The 21,757-nt window shown below is 37.5% G+C and overlaps 1 long non-coding RNA gene across 1 annotated transcript in view; it reads left to right on the top strand.

The window, feature by feature from the left end:
- The window catches only part of LOC144577938 (uncharacterized), a 74,101-nt gene that overhangs the window by 743 nt on the left and 51,601 nt on the right, over positions 1 to 21,757 (top strand). The window lies entirely within an intron of this gene.

The raw sequence follows: 21,757 nt of genomic DNA, 5'->3' as shown, positions 1-21,757 counted from the left end.
TTTATCATTGCAAATGGATGTCTGACTTTAGGATAGTACCTGATCTGTTAGTCTGTTTTGTTCTATTAGCTATTCCTTTATGAAAAGGAGGTTGTTACATAACTGTACAGCATCAAAAACTGAAAGGAAAAATTAAATTTGAGAACTAAAACATTAGCCACTCAAGACAAATTCTGGATTATTCTTTCTACCATTAAGACTTTTTACTTCATGCTTTATAAGAGTATCAGAAAGCAGCAAAACAATCTTTTATTCAGAAGATTATGTAACAGACAAGCAGAAAAGTCAGTCAATGACACCAGGGCATTATATTCTTTACCCAATGAAGTTCATGAAATCAGTCACGCAATATTTGAAAACAGAGCCATTTTAGATAGAATACTGGTCTCACAAAGGGGAATATTCAGTATTTCCAATAAATATTGCTGTGTAAAATATCTCTGCAGACTACAGTGGGATCTTCAATATTACTGGCAGAAAGCAAACAAAAGAAAATAAAACTAAATAATTTGTCTAATAATCCCATGTCTGGTTTTCTTGGGTCTTCATATTAAGAATAGGACCTAGTCTCTTTACTTAATATGAGCACTCTTGGATCCTGGCTGAGAATTGGACTACAAATGGTGATAATAATCATTCTGTAAGTTGTTATTTGCATTGCAGTATTTTTATATGTATTAACCTCAAATGCTGCTGTGACAACTTTGTGCCATCAAATGATCTAACAAATTATCACTCAACAAAAGAATACGAACTGCAACATTGTTGAGGTTGAAGTAATCATCCTGTGATATAGCTGGCCTAGAGTTAGAACCTGAACAATGCCATTGTATAAAAGACAAAACTGTTTTTAAAATAAGTTGTAAAGGCTGACTGCGGGCCTTGGCTTCTGTAAATAAAACTGCTAGTTTACTTTGCAGAATACAAAGAGGTAAAGCTGCTTACCTTCTCTTATCAGTAACTGCCAGAGTTGCTAGCCAATAATAACCAGAATAAGCAGCCCAAATTAATTCCATTCTGGCTCCTGTGACTTGTAATAAGTAACTAAAGATCTGTGGATTCTAATACTGCCCAGATAATGTATAAAGTAATGTTTATCTTGACTTCTGTAAACCACTTAAGTAGCAATCAGGATGACAAAAGTCCCCTGGCCCTTGGTATGTCCGGAGCCCCCCTCACCCTCCTCTCAACCCAAGAGGTGATTTACAGCCCTCGAAATGTCTGAAGCCTCTCATCCCCAACCCCACTCCTCACCCCCACTCCCAAGGTGGTTTTACGGGTATAGAAAGGTCTTGTCACCCTTCTTTCTCTGCCACGGGTTGGAGAGACATGAGTCCTCCGTGGTCACTGGCAATAAACCCTGCAATTTGGCATACTGTTGTCTTGGTGTTGACTTTCTATGCTTGGTCCAGTATAACAATCCCTGAAAAAGTGACACTTGACTGTGACATCTTACATAGCAGTGAATATCTGATTTGATCGTGTCTTCAAATATTAGCTTTCTGTTGGCTAAACCTAGAAAATTGATGGCCTTGAACTCCACTAATGTTTCTGCAAAGGACATGATCTTGTTCCTTTTTATGGGTACATAGTATTCCATGATTTATATGTACCACATTTTCTTTATCCAGTATAATACTGATGGGCATTTAGGTTGATTCTGCATCTTTGCTATTGTGAATAATGCTGCAATGTGCATACATATACATGTGTCTCCATAATAGAATTATTTATACTCTTTTGGATATGTATCTACTAATGGTATTTCTGGATTGAGTGTGTTGACTAAAAGAGTTAAACTTCATTAAATAGTTGAAGAGATTTATTCTGAGCCAAATATGCATGGCCATGGCCCATGACACAGCCCTTAGAAGGTCCTGAGAAAATGTGCCCTAGGTGGTCAGGATAACACGTGGGCTTTATGTATTTTAGTGAGGCATGAGACATCAATCAAATATGTTTAAGAAATACATTAGTTTGGTGAGGCGTGGTGGCTCTCACCTATAATCCCAGCACTTTTGGAGGCCAAGGTGGGTTGATCATGAGGTCCAAAGATCAAGACTATCCTGGCTAACACAGTGAAACCTCATCTCTACTAAAAACACCAAAACAAAATTAGGTGTAGTCATACGCACCTGTGGTCCCAGCTACTTGGGAGTCTGAGGGAGGAGAATTGCTTGAACCTGGGAGGCAAAGGTCGCAATGAGCCAAAATCATGCCACTGCACTCCAGCCTGGCAACAGAGCGAGACTCCCTATCAAAAAACCACTTAGGTAGGAATTTGGGCAAGATCAAAAAATCAGAGTTTAGTTCCCAGTCCCCCCTCTTGACCATAAAGTATTCCACAGAATGCATATGCAGGCCAACAAAATAACAATAGGACCCAAAGTGCTAGGAAGCTTATTCCCAGGGTTGTTTGATCTGGTTACTTGGTAAGACCCCATGGCGCTAGGAATGCTTACTCCTAGAGTAGTTTGGTTGGTGGTAATAATTTTAAATATTTGTGATTTGGGTTGCAGGGAGAGGACATGGTCTGACCTCATATAACAGACAATAGTTCAATAGGTGAGATGGAGTCAAGCCTAGGGTTTAGTCTAAAAAAGAAAAACCTCCCAGATCATATATATTCTGTGATCTGTCATGATCCGGGTCTTTAATTGTACCTTCTTTATTTCACTGTATCTGGCATAACATTTACAAGAGATATATAATGCTAATACGGTGACAAATAGCAAATATTAGGCATCCAAGAAGGTTATAGGTAGAGTCGGGGGCAGTAAACAACCTAACTAGCCAAAAACTGATGCATGCATCATCATACACTTTGATTAGACTCATAATATGTTTACCCTATTTATTAAGGGTCATTTGAACATTATGATTAATCTTATTTAAGGATTGTAGGACCAACACTAAATCAGAATCCAACAAATATAATCTCTCTTTTGGCCAATTTATCTGCACAGGTGTAACATCCTGAGGAGGACACAAATTAAATCCAAGGAATGCCTGGTCCTTGATGTCTAAATTGTTATAGGACTTGTTAGAACAGAACAAATCTACTTTTCCCACCACTGTTGCATTTTACCATATACTAGTATTTGGGAGACAAAAGGAGGTTTTGACACAGAAGAAGTTACATAATTCAACAGTATCATTTTGTTGTCCCTCTCAACAGAAGTAGTCCTTCTCCATATATCAGATGCTATGTCCCATGGGGGTCGATAGTAGAGGTCAAGTTTGGAAAAAATCAAGGTTCCAAGTAGTTTGATGGCATAGATATTCTCCTTTTCTGTTTTTACAATCTGAAAGGGAGATGGGATGTCATGTGTTATTACCAGCTAAAGTAGCCCACCTATCTGCCAGGGAGTGTATTCCTGTATTGTTTACAAAAGGCTCAATGCCTGCCAGTGGGAAAAAAGTCTAACTTTGAGCCTTATTTAACTTCAATGTTTCTGGTCTGAGAATACAGTGTTTAATGTCACATTTACCACCCAAAAATGTAAGTTTTGCCATATATTGTTCCACATGTGTTTGGATTGTGCCTCAGCGCCTACTCAGGACTGTAGGCCATTGTTTCATAGCCACCTCAGATTTCATTTTTAATAAAATAGACATGAGCCCCTGTAGGGAAAGAGTACATGCCCATTTTCATCTTTGGGCTTGGAAGTATGTTTTTACGGTTTCTCTGGTTTCTTCTAGCCCTTTGATAAGTGCTGCATTGTCTTTTAAAGCGGCTTCCTACCCTTTTTCTTATTCCTGAAATAGCATTCTTTCTATCTGGCCTTTTTTTTTTATAGGGAATTTTTTTCTAAAGAATGTCTCTCTCACAACTAAAAAAGAAAATTTTAGACCCATATCCACAATGAACACTGATGCAAAAATCCTGAATAAAATACTGGCAAACTGAATAATACAGCACATTAAAAAGCTTATTCATCATGATCAAGTCAGCTTCATAGCTGGGATACAAGGCTGGTTCAACATACGTAAATCAATAAATGTAATCCATCACATAAACAGAACCAGTGACAAAACCCACATGGTTATCTCAATAGATTCAGAGAAGGCCTTCGACAAAATTCAACAACACTTTAGGCTAAAAACTCTCAATAAACTAGGTATTGATGGAAGGTATCTCAAAATAACAAGAGCTATTTATGACAAATCCACAGCCAATATCATACTGAATGGGCAAAAACTGGAAGCATTCCCTTTGAAAATAGACACAAGACAAAGATGCCCTCTCTCACCACTCCTATTCAATACAGTATTGGAAATTCTGGCCAGAGCAATTAGGCAAGAAAAAGTAATAAAGGGTATACAATCAGGAAAAGAGAAAGTCAAATTGTCTCTATTTGCAGATGACATGATTGTGTATTTAGAAGACCCCATCATCTCAGCCTCAAATATCCTTAAGCTAGTAAGCAACTTCAGCAAAGTCTCAGGATACAAAATCAATGTGCAAAAACTACAAGCATTCCTATACACCTATAACAGAAAAACAGAGAGCCAAATCATGAGTGAACTCCAATTCACAATTGCTACAAAGAGAATAAAATACCCAGGATTACAACTAACAAGGGATGTGAAGGATCTCTTCAAGGAGAACTACAAACCACTGCTCAAGGAAATAAGACAGAACACAAAACGATGGAAAAAAAAACTTCATGCTCATGGTTAGGAAGAATCAATATTGTGAAAATGGCCATACTTTCCAAGGTAATTTACAGATTCAAGCTACCCCCACCCCATCAAACTACCATTGATGTTCTTCACAGAATTGGAGAAAAATACCTTAAACGTCACATGGAATCAAAAAAGAGTCCACGTAGCCAAGATGATCCTAAGGAAAAAACAAACAAGGCTGAAGGCATCATGCTACCTAACTTTAAACTACAAGACTACAGTAATCAAAACAGTATGGTACTGGTACCCAAACAGAAATAGAGACCAATGGAACAGAACAGAGACCTCAGAAATAACATCACACATCTACAACCATGTGATATTTGACAAGGCTGACAAAACAAGCAGTGGGGAAAGGATTTCCTATTTAATAAATGGTGTTGGAAAAACTGGCTAGCCATATGCAGAAAGCTGAAACAGGATTCCTTCCTTATAACTTATACAAAAACTAACTCCAGATGGATTAAAGATTTAAACATAATATCTAACACCATAAAAACCCTAGAAGAAAACCTAGGCAATACCATGCAGGACACAGGCATAGGCAAGGAATTCATGACAAAAACACCGAAAGCAATGGCAACAAAAGCCAAAATAGACAAATGGGATCCAATTAAATTTAAGAGCTTCTGCACAGCAAAAGAAACTATCATTAGAGGGAACTGGCAACCAACAGAATGGGAAAAAATGTTTGTAATGTATTCATCTGACAAAGGGCTAATATCCAGAATCTACAAAGAACTTAAATACATTTATAAGAAAAAAAAACAACCCCATCGAAAAGTGGGCGAAGAATATGAACAGACTCTTTTCAAAAGAAGACATTTATACAGCCAACAAACACACGAAAAAGCTCATCATCACTGGTCATTAGAGAAATGTAAATCAAAACCACATTGAGGATATCATCTTACGCCAGTTACAATGGTGATCATTAAAAATCAGGAGAGGATGAAGAGAAATCGGAATGCTTTTACACTGTTGGTGGAAGTGTAAATTAGTTCAACCATTGTGAAAGTGTGGTTATCCCTCAAGGATCTAGATCTGGAAAGAACATTTGACCTAGCAATCCTATTACTGGGTATATACCCAAAGGATTATCAATCATTCTATTATAAAGACACATGCACACGTATGTTTATTGCAGCATTGGTTACAGTAGCAGACTTGGAACCAACCCAAATGCCGATCAGTGATAGGCTGGATAAAGAAAATGTGGCACATACACACCCTGAAATACTATGCAGCCATAAAAAAGGATGAGTTCATGTCCTTTGCAGGGAGATAGATGAACATGGAAATCATCATTCTCAGCATACTGACAGAAGAACAGAAAACCAAACACAGTATGTTCTCACTCATAAATGCGTGTTGAACAGTGAGAACACATGGACACAGGGAAGGGATCATCACACACCTGGGCCTGTCACCGGGTTGGGGGTTAGGGAAGGGATAGTAATGGGTGGGGATGAGAGGAGGGATAGCATTGGGAGAAATATCTAATGTAGATGATGGAGTGATGGATGCAGCAAACCACCATGGCAGGTGTATACCAATTTAACAAACCTGCACATTCTACACATGTACCTCAGAACTTAAAGTATAATAATTAAAAAAAGAAATACTGCAAGAAAAAAAAGATGTTCAGTAATACCCCTAGGTTCCTGGATACATCAGCGAACCAAACAATGGTCTCTACCCTTGTGAAGGTTACAGTCTATAATGAGACATTAGTAAAAATAGTAAGTAAATTATATATTGTTTTTAAAGGTGACAAAACAGAAAAAGGAAAACAGAGTAGCATAAAGAGGATATGTAATTCTTGGAAGGGGAAGGAATTTATTTGGTTTTGTGAAAATGTTTTATAACAGGCATTTTTAAATATTTAAGATTTCATCTAAGAGCAATCAACAGAAGTTATTGCTTCCTCCTAGTATAGAAATTCCTTACAGTCAAGGCCATTTTTGAGACTTCAGAGTTCTCTCCTTTGTGATTAACCTCCTCGAATGAAGATTAGAGCAACATGTAGAACCCAAAACCTGGCTCAAGCCAAGCAAGGTATGCCTCCTTCACATTAAATAGTTCTTTTTACAAAATATAAATGGGTCTCCTCTCTCAGAACCAAGATAGCTATACATGGTAATTAGCCATAGTCCTGTGTAAATATTCAGCCCTATCTGACAACACACAGTAACAGGCCATGGGCAAGAGGAAAATACACAGGACGGCCTCCCAGAAATCTAGGTGGGGGTAGGCATCACAGATGCAATGTACGCATAATTAGGAAGGACGCTATCATTGCATCTTTCTACTAATCACAGTTGCTTTCCAAAAGTTCAAGATGGGTTCAAAGATAAGCTCACCAGCATAGAAGACCAGGCTTCTTGTTCTCAAATTCCTCAGTTCTCAAAGGTCGGCACACACACACACACACACACACACACACACACCAAAAAAAGAATGTCTGTCTTTATTAGTCTTGAACTCAGCTTGCCCAAGTATTCCCAGCTCTGCCCCAGTTCTTCTACTGAGGTCACGCTTCAGCTTTTTGGGTGGCCAGTTTTGGCATGTTCACCAGGAATGCTGTTGCTGTTGTATACTGATGGCATTTGTAGTTTGGATAAATGATGTTAAACCAGAACCACTGGGTATTCCAAACAATTGTTAGGTGAGTAGAGGTTACACCTAATGACTTCCATAAATAGTTCTCTAAGGGCAGTGACAGTGTGGTCGGTGCTGAATAGGAGCATCTAGCCACAAGCACAGGGCTGGAAGTTATTTGGACAGGCCATGCTATGGCTGTTTACTCAGGAGGCAGCTAGATTTTTCCCACTGTAACCAGGCAATTGTCTCAACTGATTATCCCTAATATGTATTGTTATGCAATATTCTACCTGCTCAGACCCCCTCAGTGATTCCTGAGGCATTGTTAGGCAAGTTTTCTTGCAGGGCATCATATTTGCTGGCAAGCCTATAAAAGAGCTACCCTAAAAAGGGGGATTGTGGAGAATGTTTATAGAATGGTGATGTTGCATATAACAGTCTTCATTTCATCCTGGTCTATATCATAACAAATGATGCGTGCTCTGCCTGCAGGAAGATTGTTAGGTTTACAGGGGACCAGCAGAAATTTTCAGTTTTGAAAAAAGAGGGATTGTGAGGTAGGCAAACAGAGAAGAGTGTGGGAAAGTAAATGAACAAGAAAATATTTTCCTGGCTTTAACAAAGGAATATATAGCCACACCCATTTAGAAAGTTACACCAAGGAAGACTGCATGGATTCTGAAGAGCTTCTCAGGGGTTTCAGTTAAAACATTCACGGTTTTAGCAATATTCTCTCTCAAGAAAAGTAAGAATAAGAGTTATTTTAGATTTTATGAGGACTGGCCTGATCTGGTGTCCTCTGGAAATATGTTGACTTTCATTGTAGCCCTAGAGACCAGATGAGCCTCCAGTCTTCTCTTGATTCACAGGTGGGTGTCAGAGACTGGTTCAGAAGTCAAGGCATGGCTAGGAACATGGTTGTTCCCACATTTTAGGTATGAAATGTGAATTCAAGAAGCGACTCCCTTTAATTTTTCAGCAGAAGAGTTGGTTAAAAGCACCTTATAAGATCCTTTCCAGCACAGTTGTAGGAATCCTTCAGTTGGTGTCTTCATTATACAAATTTGCCTGGCTGTAATCTGTGGTCTTTGGGGTTATCAGCCCCCACAAGCTCATTGGGAATGATTCTGTTACCAGCTTTATATTCCTTTTTAAGGTTTTGAGGAGCCCTTAACAATAGTGCACTATGTCCCCTTTGAGTAAGGCCTCACAGGTCTCCCTGTTATGATTTCAAAGTGAGATGTTTTCCAAAAGGAGTGGATCTAAGACCAGCGGAAAGGCTTTTGAACAAGGAAGGTAAAAGCCTCCATCAGCTTAGCTAATTGAGTTTTCATTGTGCCATTTATTCATTCCACCAACCCGGAGGACTGGGATGGTAAGCACAATGGAAATGTATTATGGGCCATATTTTTCAAATGGATTGAACAATTTGTCCAGTAATGAGTCCCGTGATCACTGGACGGTTCAGAAGGAATTCCCCAAACTGGAATGATTCTAACAAAATTTTCCCTACTGCTAAAGCAGTAGCCCTCCAACAAGGAAATGCTTCTGCCCAAAGAGAAATCATAAAAAGACCAGCACATATTTGAAATTTTGGGGTGGTAGCATCTGGATAAATTTTAACTGCCATACTTCCAAAGGTCCTATTGGCAAAGGAAAATGACCTGGGGAGCCATATAAGGGCTGGCCACGGTTCTTCTTGGGGCATATAGTAGATCAAGAGCATACCTTTTAGACTACCATGGAAGATGGTTTCCAAAAATATTGTTTTCCTCATGCTACCATTTATTTCAGGGGTCTGGTTAGTTATTTCATGAAAAACTTAAGGGAAGGCAACTGTGCACCTTTGGGAACTATAGGTTCTTTTGTTAGACCCTTACCATAATTTCTTACTTGGGACAAACCTGCCTTTCTTCTGTTACCAGGTTTCTCTTGAAAGCAGATGCTTGTTGATACTGTACAAGAATATTAGTGAGGTTTTTAGGATGAAAGGTACGCTCCCATACAGGACAGGCCATCTTTCCTAAGGCAGAATCCTTTGCTGCAGCATTAGGTAAATTACTTCCTTTTGCTTCTTCAGTGTTATCCTTTGAGTACCCAGGAATTTATATACCTGCAAGTTGCTTTAGCATCTGAATTGCTTCTCGTACCTTTGAGACTTGGTGCCCATTTCACATGGGCTGTCCAGAGGAAGTAAGAAATCCTGTTTCCATAGTATGCCAAAATTATGAACTGCTCCAAAAGCATATTGACTATCGATACATATATATATTTGCCACTTCTCCTATATCTAAATTTTAAGCTCTAGTTAATGCTATTAATTCAGCCTTCTGGGCTGATTTGACTCCTTATAGCTGGCCACTTTTGATTGTATCTGCTATGGCAAATCCTGTCCGGTGATGCCCCTGATTGTCCCTTAAATAAGAACCATCTGTGAACTGAATTAATTTAGCATTCTCAATGGGAGTTTTCTGTAAATCTCCCCTAGAAGAGAGTTAGATATGAGCTAGTACATTGCAGTCATGTTCCTCTTCCTCCTGTTGTTCACCTGGGAGGGAAAGCACGCTAGGAGGATGAAGTGTTACAGTGCTTCAAAGTGATGTTGAGGATAGAAAGCAGGAGTACTTCATAAGACATGAGGTGGCTAACAGAATAGTGCTGAGTGTGGTGAGATCTTAGAAGAGATTCACAGAGTGGGGGTATAGCTGGTTAGAGGGGACCCTAGGACAAATTATTCACTGTTTTTGCACAAGCTGCTGCAGCTGATACAGCCCTTATACAAGGAGGAGACCCCCTTACAACTGGATCTAACTGTTGACTGAAATAACTAATTGGTCTGTGAGTGCCACCATGTTTTTGAGCTAATACTTCCAGAGGATTTTCATTTATTTCATGTACAAAGATGGAAAATGGAAGACTATAACTGGGGTGACCTAGAGCAGACGCTTGGGCGAGAGCCTGTTTCAGATTTTCTATGTGCTTCCCCCCCACCGCCGCAGTTGATTGGGTTTGGCTGGGCTTGTTTTAGTTTTTTATGGGATTGGGCCATTACAGAGTAGTTTGGACTCCACCTCTTGCTATAGCCCATTAGCCCTAAGAATTCTGTTAATTGCCTTTTAGTTTTGGGCAATTAAGGGGAAAGGTCAGAACAGCAGACTCTCTCAGTGTTCATTAATAGCCCACTTGGAGAAATAGTTATGTCCCATATTTAACCTGGGGGAGGCAAAATTGTAATTTATCTTTTGATAGTTTCTGTCATTTAAAAGAAAGCTGTGTTAACAGGTGGACAGTGTCTTCTCTGTATTTTGGTAGGGAGGATGAACACAAGAATAAATTATCCACATACTGAAGTAGAATAGAGTGAAGTAGAATTTGGAAATTCAATGTCATCTTAATCCACCTTTAGAATTTGAGAAAAATAAGTAGAACTTTTATAGTAGCCTTAGGGTAAGACTGTCCATGTGTATTGGTGATTTTCCCAAGTGAAAGCAAAATGATAGTGGCCATTTTGCTTTACAGGTATGCTGAAAAATGCACACATAAATTAATAACAGGTAAGTGGCTGGTAGTGATAGGAATATTAAACAGTAAAATCTAGGGGTTTAAGAATACCAGGGTGTCTGGGAATTATTACTTTCTTTATAGCTCTTCCGTCTCGAGCAAATCTCCAGCCTTCCCCACTTGGTCTTTTTTTTTTTTTTTCTTGAGATGGAGTCTTGTTCTGTCACCAGGCTGGAGTGCAGTGGAGTGATCTAGGCTCATTGCAATCTCTGCCTCCTGGGTTTAAGCGATTCCCCTGCCTCGGCCTCCCAAGTAGCTGGGACTACAAGTGTGTGCCACCATGCCCTGCTGAGTTTTTGTATTTTAGTAGAGAGGGGTTTCACCAGGTTGGCCAGAATGGTTTCAATCTCCTGATCTCATGATCCACCCACCTCAGCCTCCCAACGTGCTGGGATTACAGGAATGAGCCACCATGCCCAGCCCCTACTTGGCTTTTGAACTGGGAGGAATAGTGTACTGCAAGGGCTGGTGCAGGGTGCTATAAGTCCTTTGCCCAAATAATCCTAAATGATTGGTTTGATCCCTGGTAAGGCTTTATGTCTAAGGGGACATTGCCTTACATTTGGCAGGGGTTTGGATTTATTTATTGTTATCTCTGTGCGGACTGCTGACTTAATTCTCTATCAGAGGAAAAGCTTGCCCGTAAGGAGTCCAGTACCTTAGATAAGAAAGGCTCTAATTCTTTCTGTCCAGAATCTTGATGAATTTTCACAAACACAATAGTACAAGTGGGCTTTTGTAAGTCTTCTATGTCTTCCAAGTTGAGAATTATTTCTCCCTTCTATAAAAATGAGATGCGAGCATTATGGGTCTCTAGGAAATCCCATCCCAGCAAGTATAGGGGGACACTATTTACTATAAGAGAAACATAATGCCCCACTAGTTCATCTAATTGAAATTGTTTTAAAGGCTGTAACAGGAGTCTGAAATCCCTACCATTTGGACTTTTCTTTTACTTCAAGAGAAAGGGTTTTTATTGGTTTTTTTTTGGTTTTTTTTTTTTTTGAGACGGAGTTTTGCTCCTATTACCCAGTCTGGAGTGCAGTGGCTCACCGCAACCTCTGCCTCCTGGGTTTAGGCGATTCTCCTGCCCGGCTTCCCGAGTAGCTGGGATTACAGGCACGCACCACTATGCCCAGCTAATTTTTTATATTTTTTTAGTAGAGACGGGGTTTCACCATGTTGACAAGGATGGTCTCGATCTCTTGACGTCGTGATCCACCCACCTCGGCCTCCCAAAGTGCTGGGATTACAAGCTTGAGCCACCGCGCCCAGCCAAGAAAGGGTTTTTAATCAAGGTAGGGGTGAGGACTGACAGTGCAGTGCCAGTGTTTACAAGGGCTTTGGTATTTTCCTAATTTATGGATGTATCTATTTCACCTAAAGAATTAGTTAGAAGTAGGGGGAAAAACCTCTCTATTCTCTCAGAGGATTCCTATTCCGATTTTTTAAATTGTTCTGGTGCTTTTCTCTGAGGCCCTTTGCCCCTTTTGTGCAAGCAGCCATTTAAGTTATTTGCATTCATTTTGCAAAGTCTCCTTTCTTTCTGCCATGGTGGCAAATTGCTTCCTCTTGGGATCGCTTAGATCTCTGGGACCATGAGACCCTTACAAACTCCCAACTTGGTTCCTAAGTTGTTTTAGTTGTAAACTGATAATTTTAGAGACTGTTTCTTTTTCTTTCTCAGTTACTGTTTGTGACAATCGGTTAGCTAGGGTGACTAGGTGGCTAATGGTCAAGGAAGCCCAAGCCACATTATTCATCTTCATTAAGGTTGCTCTTTATTTAAATCTTGAATAAACCCAGAATTTAGTAAGCTGTCACTTCTACCATGCTCAAAATTTTCACGAGCTATTTCTGAAAACTGTTCGAATGTCTTCTCAAACCTGATATGAAATTCAGGCAGAGTTTTGTTTGGGCATACTTTACACTGTTGCACCTTTGCCCAGTTTATAACCTTGGAGATTATCTGTGGGGTATAGTTTCACAGAGGCGATTACAAAGCTCTCCACATTTCTCTTTTCCAGTTGCATCTACTTTGTTGAAGCCTTTTAAAGACTGTTTCCAATCTGCTACTTTAAACACTGTTCAGCTTTGTTTTGGGGTACCAGTAACTCAATCAGCCAATACAGGTTAGAGAACCCTGGATCATAAGTCTTCAGCATTAATTGGAATTCCTTAGCAAATCCCAAGGGATTTTTCAGTCAACTTGGGGAATTCAGATACCAGGGCTTTTAACTCTGATTTGGTCCAGGGAGTATGCATTATGTTAGAATCCCCTCTGCATGTGGGTGTTCCTCTAAAAGGAACAACTACATTGTTTTCTCCAGCTATTTTTCATCCCCCTGTGACTAGAGGAAAGGGAGTAGGGGAAGGAGGAGTAACAATGAAATCATCCAGACAAGGAAGTTCAGAAAGCAAAGAGTTAGCAGGAGCAAAAGGGAGACAGTTTCTGGAGCCTTTCTGATTTCAGAAGTGGTTTTTACTAATTTCTTTAATTCTGAGACAGTTTCACAATTTTTTTTGTTAACTTCCTGGAAGGAGGCAAGCTTATCATTCCTCTTTTTGAGGATTCTAGGTGCCAGCTAAAGTACAATACTCATTCATTTCTTTGATTTGAGAGCCTAAATTTTCTAATCTAGCGTGCAAGAAAACCACTTTAGGGATATCAAAAGATACCTGTTTTGGAAACCTTAGACCTCTGTTATCTTTAGTAAGATCTTTCCATTTACATAAATACTTGCAAGTAAAGGCACCATAGTCACGAAAAATAAACCCCGCTGAGATGTCCTTAGCAGGCGCTCCCCTTACCTTTCCTTTTTTGAAGGGTTTATTTCCTACTCTCTCTCTTTTCTTTTTCATAAGAGGAACTGACCTGTGACCTAAGGTTTTTGTGTGGTGGATCAGTATGTGTTGCTTGTGGGCGGGACTCCACAGTGTGTCAACAGAGTTGTTTCTACCCTCTTACGTGTCTCAGTTTCTCTCCTCAGAGGTCTGTTACCTCTGAGAGCACTTAAAACACCAGGTGATCAGACTTTATATGCATTTCCTGGACAAGCGTATTTAAACTAATATTTGTTGGGGAGTTTCCTATGGGTCCACTGCAGTGGTTCAACAACCCCCAGACACTCCCATGATGCCCCAACTCACCCAAGGGCACATTTCAGCTGAGAGAAGAAAAATGACCTCTTTGGAGCCGAGGAATTCAGTCTCTTATTTACTTATGAACGATAGCTGTTTAGTTCCTCACACAAAGTGCACACAGACAAGCACTTTCTCCATTGAAATTAATTTTGAGAGAAAAGGCAATGGAGAAAGACCCTTTTGAATGTACCTCTGAAATTAAAATTAAGATTTTAAACAACTTCTTAGGAGAAAAGAGAGGAAAAAAAACAGCTAAGAATAAATCAAGGACAATCAACCAAAACAGGAGGTCTGGGCCCAGGAGGACTTATCGTTTCTACCAGAGGAGAACCTCAAACTTGGTGAGGCTTCAGTGGGCCTCTTCGGGTACATCAGCTCCAGTTTGGGGCATCTTTGGGGATCTGAGTCTTTTCTTAGGCCCCACATTTGGCACCAGATTACTGTCAACAACGAGTCAATCTCTATAAAATATTTGAAGAAATTTATGCTGAGCCAAATATGAGTGGCAATAGCCTGTGACACAGCCCTTAGAAGGTTCTGTGAGCATGTGTGAAAGGTGGTCACGGTACAGATTGGTTTTACAAACATCTGTAAAACCAGGCATGACACATCAATCAAATACATTTAAGAAATACACTCATTTGGTTCAGAAAGGCAGAACAACTAAAATTAGGGGCTTCCAGGCTGTAAGTTTAAACATTTTCTGGCTGACAATTGGTTGAATTTATCAGAAGACCTGGGATTAATAAAATGAAATGTTCAAGTTAAGATAAAAGATTGTGGGGACCAAGTTTCATTGTGCAGAGCAATCTCTCATCAGCCTGCAGAGAGAGAGCAGGTTGTAAAATGATTCCTATTGGAACTGAAAGGGTACCTGGCTCTTCATTGATTATCTTCTGGATCTGGAAAGAAAGGAAGAAAAACAAAGAGGGAAGGAAATTCTTCATAGAATGTAGATTTTTCCTGCAAGAGACTTTGCAAGGCAATTTCAAGGCATGGCAAGGAAATATATTTTGGGGTTAAATATCTTCTTCCTTGTCTCCTAACATTATGCCAGAGTCAGATTGAAAAGCAAGTCATAATACACTGGGTCAAACAAAACCTACCTGATGAGAATCCATGGTTTTGTAGTATATGATTCCCCAGACTCCTTAGGTAAAAAATTGAGCAAGATAAAAAAAAAATCAGAGTTTAGTCCTCAAATGGTATTTGTTTTCATCTCCTTGAGGAATCATCACACTGTCTTCCATAGTTTTTGAATTAATTACACTTCTATTCACACTGTGTAAGCATTCCTTTTTCTCCACAATTTCACCAGCATCTGTTATATTTGTCCTTTTTAATAATAGTCATTTTGACTAGTGCGAGATAGTATCTCACTGTAGTTTTAATTTGCATTTTTCTAATAATAAGTGATGTTAAACTTTTTTCATATGACTACTGGCCACATGCATGTCTTCTTTTGAAAAGTATTTATTCATTTCTTTTCCCACTTTTTAATGAGGTTTGCTTTATTCTTGTAAATTTGTTTAGGTTCCTTCTAGATGCTGGATAGCAGACCTTTGTCAGATGCATAGTTCACAAAAATTTTCTCCCACTCTGTAGGTTATCTGTACACTCTGTTGATAGTTTCCTTTGCTGTGCAGAAGCTCTTTAATTAGATGTCATTTGCCAATTTTTACTTTGTTGTGATCGCTTTTAGTGACATTATCATGAAATCTCTGCCTGTACCTATGTCCAGAATGATATTGCCTATGTTGTCTTTCCAGGGTTTTTATAGTTTTGGGTTGCATGATTTCAGTACTAACTCCTTGCTGTTCTTGCTGCTCTTCCAATTATATTATTAGCCTTAACAAATTCTAATAAAGCCTCTAAGATTTTTTAAACAAGAATCCACAGCTGATAAATATTCTAACTTTGTCTTCCATACACTCATATTTTAATAAGACTATCAAGTAAATGTTCTCCCTTACTGTAGAAAAAATAATCCTTGCTTTGCTTTACCAACAGATTCTATTTTTAGAGAACTGGCATCTTAAGAGTCTCTTATTGCATTTGTTTTTTGAATTAAGTGACCATTTTTAAGGTAGTTGTAGGACTGGTAGTGGACACTAGATTATATGTAATAGTTAGCACAGTCCAGCCTTGAGACATCTTTACTAATCTTTATCAAAGTCTGAAACAGCCTTCTACTCAATTTCCATATGATCAGTTCCTTAGGTCTTTCTCTCTCTCTCCATACACACACACACACACACACACACACACACACACACACACACACATTTTTGTCAGAAAAGGCTCTCACCATTGTTCATGCTACCTCTTTTCCCCCAATTATTGCTCATAGCCTTTATCACTATCTAAAATATTTATTTAATACCTGATTCTCACTATCTTAGCTTTCTGTTACTACAGCAGACGCATATGGGATAACTTATAAAAAACAGAAGCTTATTTGGCTCATGGCAGTAGAGGTTGGAAAGCCCAAGAGTATGGTGCCAGCAGCTGTCAAGGGTTATCCCTTGATGGTGAACAAGCACACAAGACAGAGAAAACTGGGGCCAAACTTATGCTTATATAAGGAAACCACTCCTGGGATAACTAACCCACGCCTGTGATAATACCATTAATCCATTAATGAGAGCAGAACCCTCATAACCTAGTATCCTTATAAAGTCCCCACCTCTCTCTTAATACATCACAATGATACATTTCAATGTGAATTCTGGAGAGGATGTTCAAACCACAGCACACAGCAACAGAATGCAGGCTCTTATAGAATAGAAACTTTATCTACTACTGTAATTCTAGCATGCAATATAGGGACCCATGTTAAGTAAAAGATTAATAAATATATAAAAATTAATGCAAAATAAATTCTGTGGTAGTGGGAAATAATGAAGTGTGTATGTTGTGAAGAGTTAGTACTAAGTAGGTGAAAGGGGAAGATAGGAAATAAAGTAACAGATCAAGAAAAAATTTCTAAGGTTGATAGAAGGTTTTTAAGAATGGGAAATACATCTTCATGGGAAACAGCCAATGAGGAAAACAAGAAGCAATTAACAGAGGACGACAGTTGAGTACTGAAGTACATGGAATTTAGAATAGGGATGAAATATTTTGGTTTCAAGAGGAGAAATAACTCTTCCATTTTCACTGATGGTCTAAGGATAACAGGAAAACAAACAAATGATGACAAAAATGGTTCACCATATAATATCATTTTTTGAAAAACAAATAGGAGTTTTATGTATGTGGAGAAGATTCTATTTTGTCTGTAAAGTTGAAAGTGAGATTACTTGCTACCGTTAAATGCACCTGGTGGTAAGATAAGAAGATTAAACAAATAGGTATTTTAAAATAGTAAATTTTATGAGCAGAAGAGAACTAATTAGGTACATTTTGGAAGAAACTAGGAAGCATGGAGAAACCATTTGATTTTTCAAATCATACATTTTCAGTGTTCTAATAGTTCTCCTGTGTTGCCAACAGGAAAGATATAGGAATATAACACAGCAGTGGAGTAAAAAATAATTGTAATTATGCATATTTTTAAGAAATAATTACTCTGCATATCAACTTAATAATAAGCCTGTCATATTAGAATAATGCTAACTAAATTATTTAAATCCTATGTGCTACCTATAGGAATTCCAAGACTTTTAGCCATCAGGATCCTATTAAATTTTTGTTGGGTCTAAACTTCAATGCTATTTTAACTTTTGCAATTAGAATATTAGTAAAATAACATTATTTATTAAAAGAAAACTGAAAAGGCTTGAAACTTCAAGTATTTAAGAAATTCTACTTCATCCTCAAAACAGATCAAGAAGAAACTTTTTCAGTTAAGATGATTAACAAACTCAGATAATTTTCTAAAGTCATATTTAAATCTTTCTTATTCTATTCATGTCCTTCCTAAGACTAAAATTTATAATTATAAAGAAACAAATATGCCCATTCATCAGGATTTCAGCATAAGGTTAAATTCAAACATGCTAACACATCCTTTTATTTCTTAAAGGGAATTTTCTTCAAAAAGAAAATTTAAGAAATACATGAGTCATTGTGAATGTTAAAAGTGTGCTATAATCCCAGCACTTTGGGAGGCCGGGGCGGGTGGATCACGAGGTCAAGAGATCAAGACCATCCTGGTCAACATGGTGAAATCCCGTATCTATTAAAAATACAAAACTTAGCTGGGCATGGTGGCACATGCCTGTAGTCCCAGCTACTCGGGAAGCTGAGGCAGGAGACTTGCTTGAACCCAGCAGGCAGAGGTTGCGGTGAGCTGGGATCACAGCATTGCACTTCAGCCTGGGTAACAAGAGCGAAACTCTGTCTCAAAAAAAAAAAAAAAAAAAAAAAAAAAAAAAAAAAGTGTGTTGCAGGTCTACTGACATAAATGAGCTTATTATCAGATTGCTTTGGTTTCTGAGACCTTAGCTAGCTTAATTCATCAAACTTGAAAAGGAATTTTTAAATTAGGTGTTTCGCTCCATTAATTGTGATTCATTCTATTTATGTGCTCTTTTATAAGACTTGCAGTTTAATTTTTTACTCCATTAGTGTATAAATCCTTAGAGTTAGAACAAAGTCCTCTTTGTATTTACATAATCAGACCTAGTATATGACTAGCATATTCAGGCATTCAGTAAATGTTTCAACTTAAGAGTTGGATTAAGGAAGAAAATTACAAGGATTGAACTGTAGCAAGAAAACTTTCTAATGAAGATATACATTATATACTAGGCAAAGCCCCATCGGTTTTTACCCACTGGAATAAGAAAGGGTTGAAACATTTCTAGGAGTGATCATAAAATAAATTGTAAAGTTTAGTTATCAACAAACCATTCAGAGTTGTTTACTGAGACAGTGCTATTATTACTGTAGCAAAATTGAGCAATTATTATTCCCAAGGAGAAAAATGTGACATCTCATTGTCACAAGCAGTTGTAACACAAAAAAACTGTGTGATAATAAACATGACTATTTAAATAGGTACATGAATTTTGACACATGAAAATTTTAATTTTAAAATGACAGATCAGAAAAGACATTTTTAAAATCTGTTTTATTCACATATATATGTACACATATATATATATGTACACACACAGTTTAACACAAATTAGAAATTGTTATGGGTCAATTATTTTTTGTTATAAAAATTATTGGTTAGTTATTTTTGGTTGCATAGAAATAAAAAATTATTTTTAAATGGTAAGCTTGGTAACCTCAGAACTTAATGGACTCAGAACTTATATTTGTAAATGTGACAATCGCAGGCTAACTGTTCTACTGAAAACAGAAAATATTTTGCCATTGCAGAAATATTAAGAAATACGTATTGGCATGATCATTTAAAGTGACACCTAGAATTATGATTATTGTTTTCCTAATATTTCAGACTTATTCTTCTAAAATAGATCTTACACAGAGCTACACAGATGTAAAAAACTTACGTTTTGAGGTTCAAATGGATTTGAGTTTATATTATTAAGCAGACTAATTTTTCTGTCAAAATAACTCCCAATAAGTCTTAAGGAAATTGCCTATTTTCAAGTAAAATCTTTATAAGTTTTAGCTATTTTGTAGTCTTTTTCATAAGCTTTATTCCCTCCTATTCTATTATCAGGTATGGAACCCCAGATATGAAATAAGTTCAAGCAACTGAGGAGATTCAATGAGATGAGACATGTATTGACATTAAAACTAGTTTGACTTAATATGCAGCAATATTTCCAAATTTTGCAGCAAACCACTGGAAAGCATAGTAATTTCCTTTTTCAATAATCTGTATTAAGTCAAGTCTCATCACTTTTCAAGATTGTTTTTGCTAAATTTGAAACGCTTATATAGAGGTGAAAAGCATGTTTAAGACTAAATGAATGAGCTATATAGAGAGAAAATGGAATTCTACATTAAAAAATTAGAATAATGTAAGTATTACAAAATTGAAAATGGAAACCTTTCATATATTTGTATGTTTCTGAAAAGCAGTACAGAGACATGTTATTCACAGGCTGACTATGTGCCTTATACATGGCAGAATAGACATATTTTTCAAATGATTTCATACTGCACAGCTGTAGTAGCTTTTGATTACCTTGAAAAACATAACACTTCCTAATCACTAATATTTCTGACTTAAAAATGAATTAGGTTGTTAAAATCTAGCTCTGGCTGAACAGCATAAGCCTAAATCAACGTTATGGAGTCTCCCAGTTTTTAAAATACAGACTTTATATTTTAGACCAGTTTAGGTTCATAGCAAAATTGAGTGCAAAGTTCAGGAAGCTCCCAAATGCCTCTTTATCCCCATATGCACAGCCTTCTCCACCATGACCATCCTCTCCCAGAGTGGTACACTTATTACAATTGATGAAGCTACATTGACACATCATCACCTCAAGTCCATAGTTTACATTAGGCTTCACTTTTGGTGTAGTGCATCCCACTGGTTTTGAAACATGTGTAATGACATGTATCCAACATTACAGTATAATACATGATTTTTTCACTGCCTCAAAAATCCCCTGCACTCCACCTATTACCCCCAACTCCTGGAAACCATTGATCATTTATTTCCAAAGTTTTGCTCTTTCCAGAATGGTATATATTTGGAAACATACAGTATATAGCCTTTTCATATTTGCTCATTCACTTAATAATATATATTTAAGTTTCCTCATTTTTCTGACTTGATAGCTGATTTTTAAAATTGCCGAATAACATTCCACTGCATGAATATAACACTGTTTATCCATTCTTCTACTGAAGGAGATCATGATTGTGTCTAAGTTTTGGCAATTGTTGATAAAGCTGCTAAAAACATCCATGAGCAGGTTTTTTAATGTGAATGTAAGTTTTCAACTTTTTGGCGTAAATACCAAGGATGACAGTTGCTGGATTGTACAGTAAGAGTATGTTTACTTGGGTAAGAATCTGCTAAACTGCCTTCCCAAGTGGCTGTAACATTATGCATTCCCACCATCAGTGAGTGGGATTTCCTATTGCTCCAGGGTCTTCCACTTTTAAATTGAGAAGCCTATCAAAATATACTGAATATACAAGTATATTAATTATGTATTTTTGAGTTTTATGTTTTTTTCAGCACTCTATATACATATTGAAATTCACAATGAAGAGACTATTACAACACACTAGATTAATAAATAATAATTAAGGAATTGATGTAATGCACCAGCATAGCTGAATTAGGTGAAGGGAAAATGTTTCACAAAGGAAGCCATGCAACTTTATCTAATTATAGCAGCTACATGCTATCATGTTTTGAGCTCTTTAGTAGATCAAGAACAGTGTTTTCCAGAGATAAATCACCATCCTTTGATACTTTTCTGTATATTTACTCTAAGGAAAACTTCACGGGAAATATGAACACAGGAACATCACATTGTACATCTCATATGCCAATTAACATATGCCTTGAAAGTAAAATAGAACCAAATCTCAGTTACTCTAATCCCCTCCTCAACAGAGACGGTTTGGCTTTGGATTCAGTGCTATTTCTCTGTCACTTGCTCACACAATTATTAAATGGATGTCATTCCAGACATTTTCTTAATTGCCTTACTTAGGCAATTAACTATTTACTAATGGTATATCTACTTTAATCCTCACACCACACCACCACTGTAGAATGGTATAATTATTAAAATTATATAAATGATGAAACTGAAGTGTGCAGAAAAATAAAAATATACATATACATTATATTCTTTGAAAAAATGCT

The sequence above is a fragment of the Callithrix jacchus genome, chromosome 10 (genome assembly GCF_049354715.1).
Source record: "Callithrix jacchus isolate 240 chromosome 10, calJac240_pri, whole genome shotgun sequence".
In the NCBI taxonomy this organism is placed as follows: Eukaryota; Metazoa; Chordata; class Mammalia; order Primates; family Cebidae; genus Callithrix; species Callithrix jacchus.
Note: the sequence above shows the minus strand (reverse complement) of the source record. Positions and strands in the feature narration are given on the sequence as shown.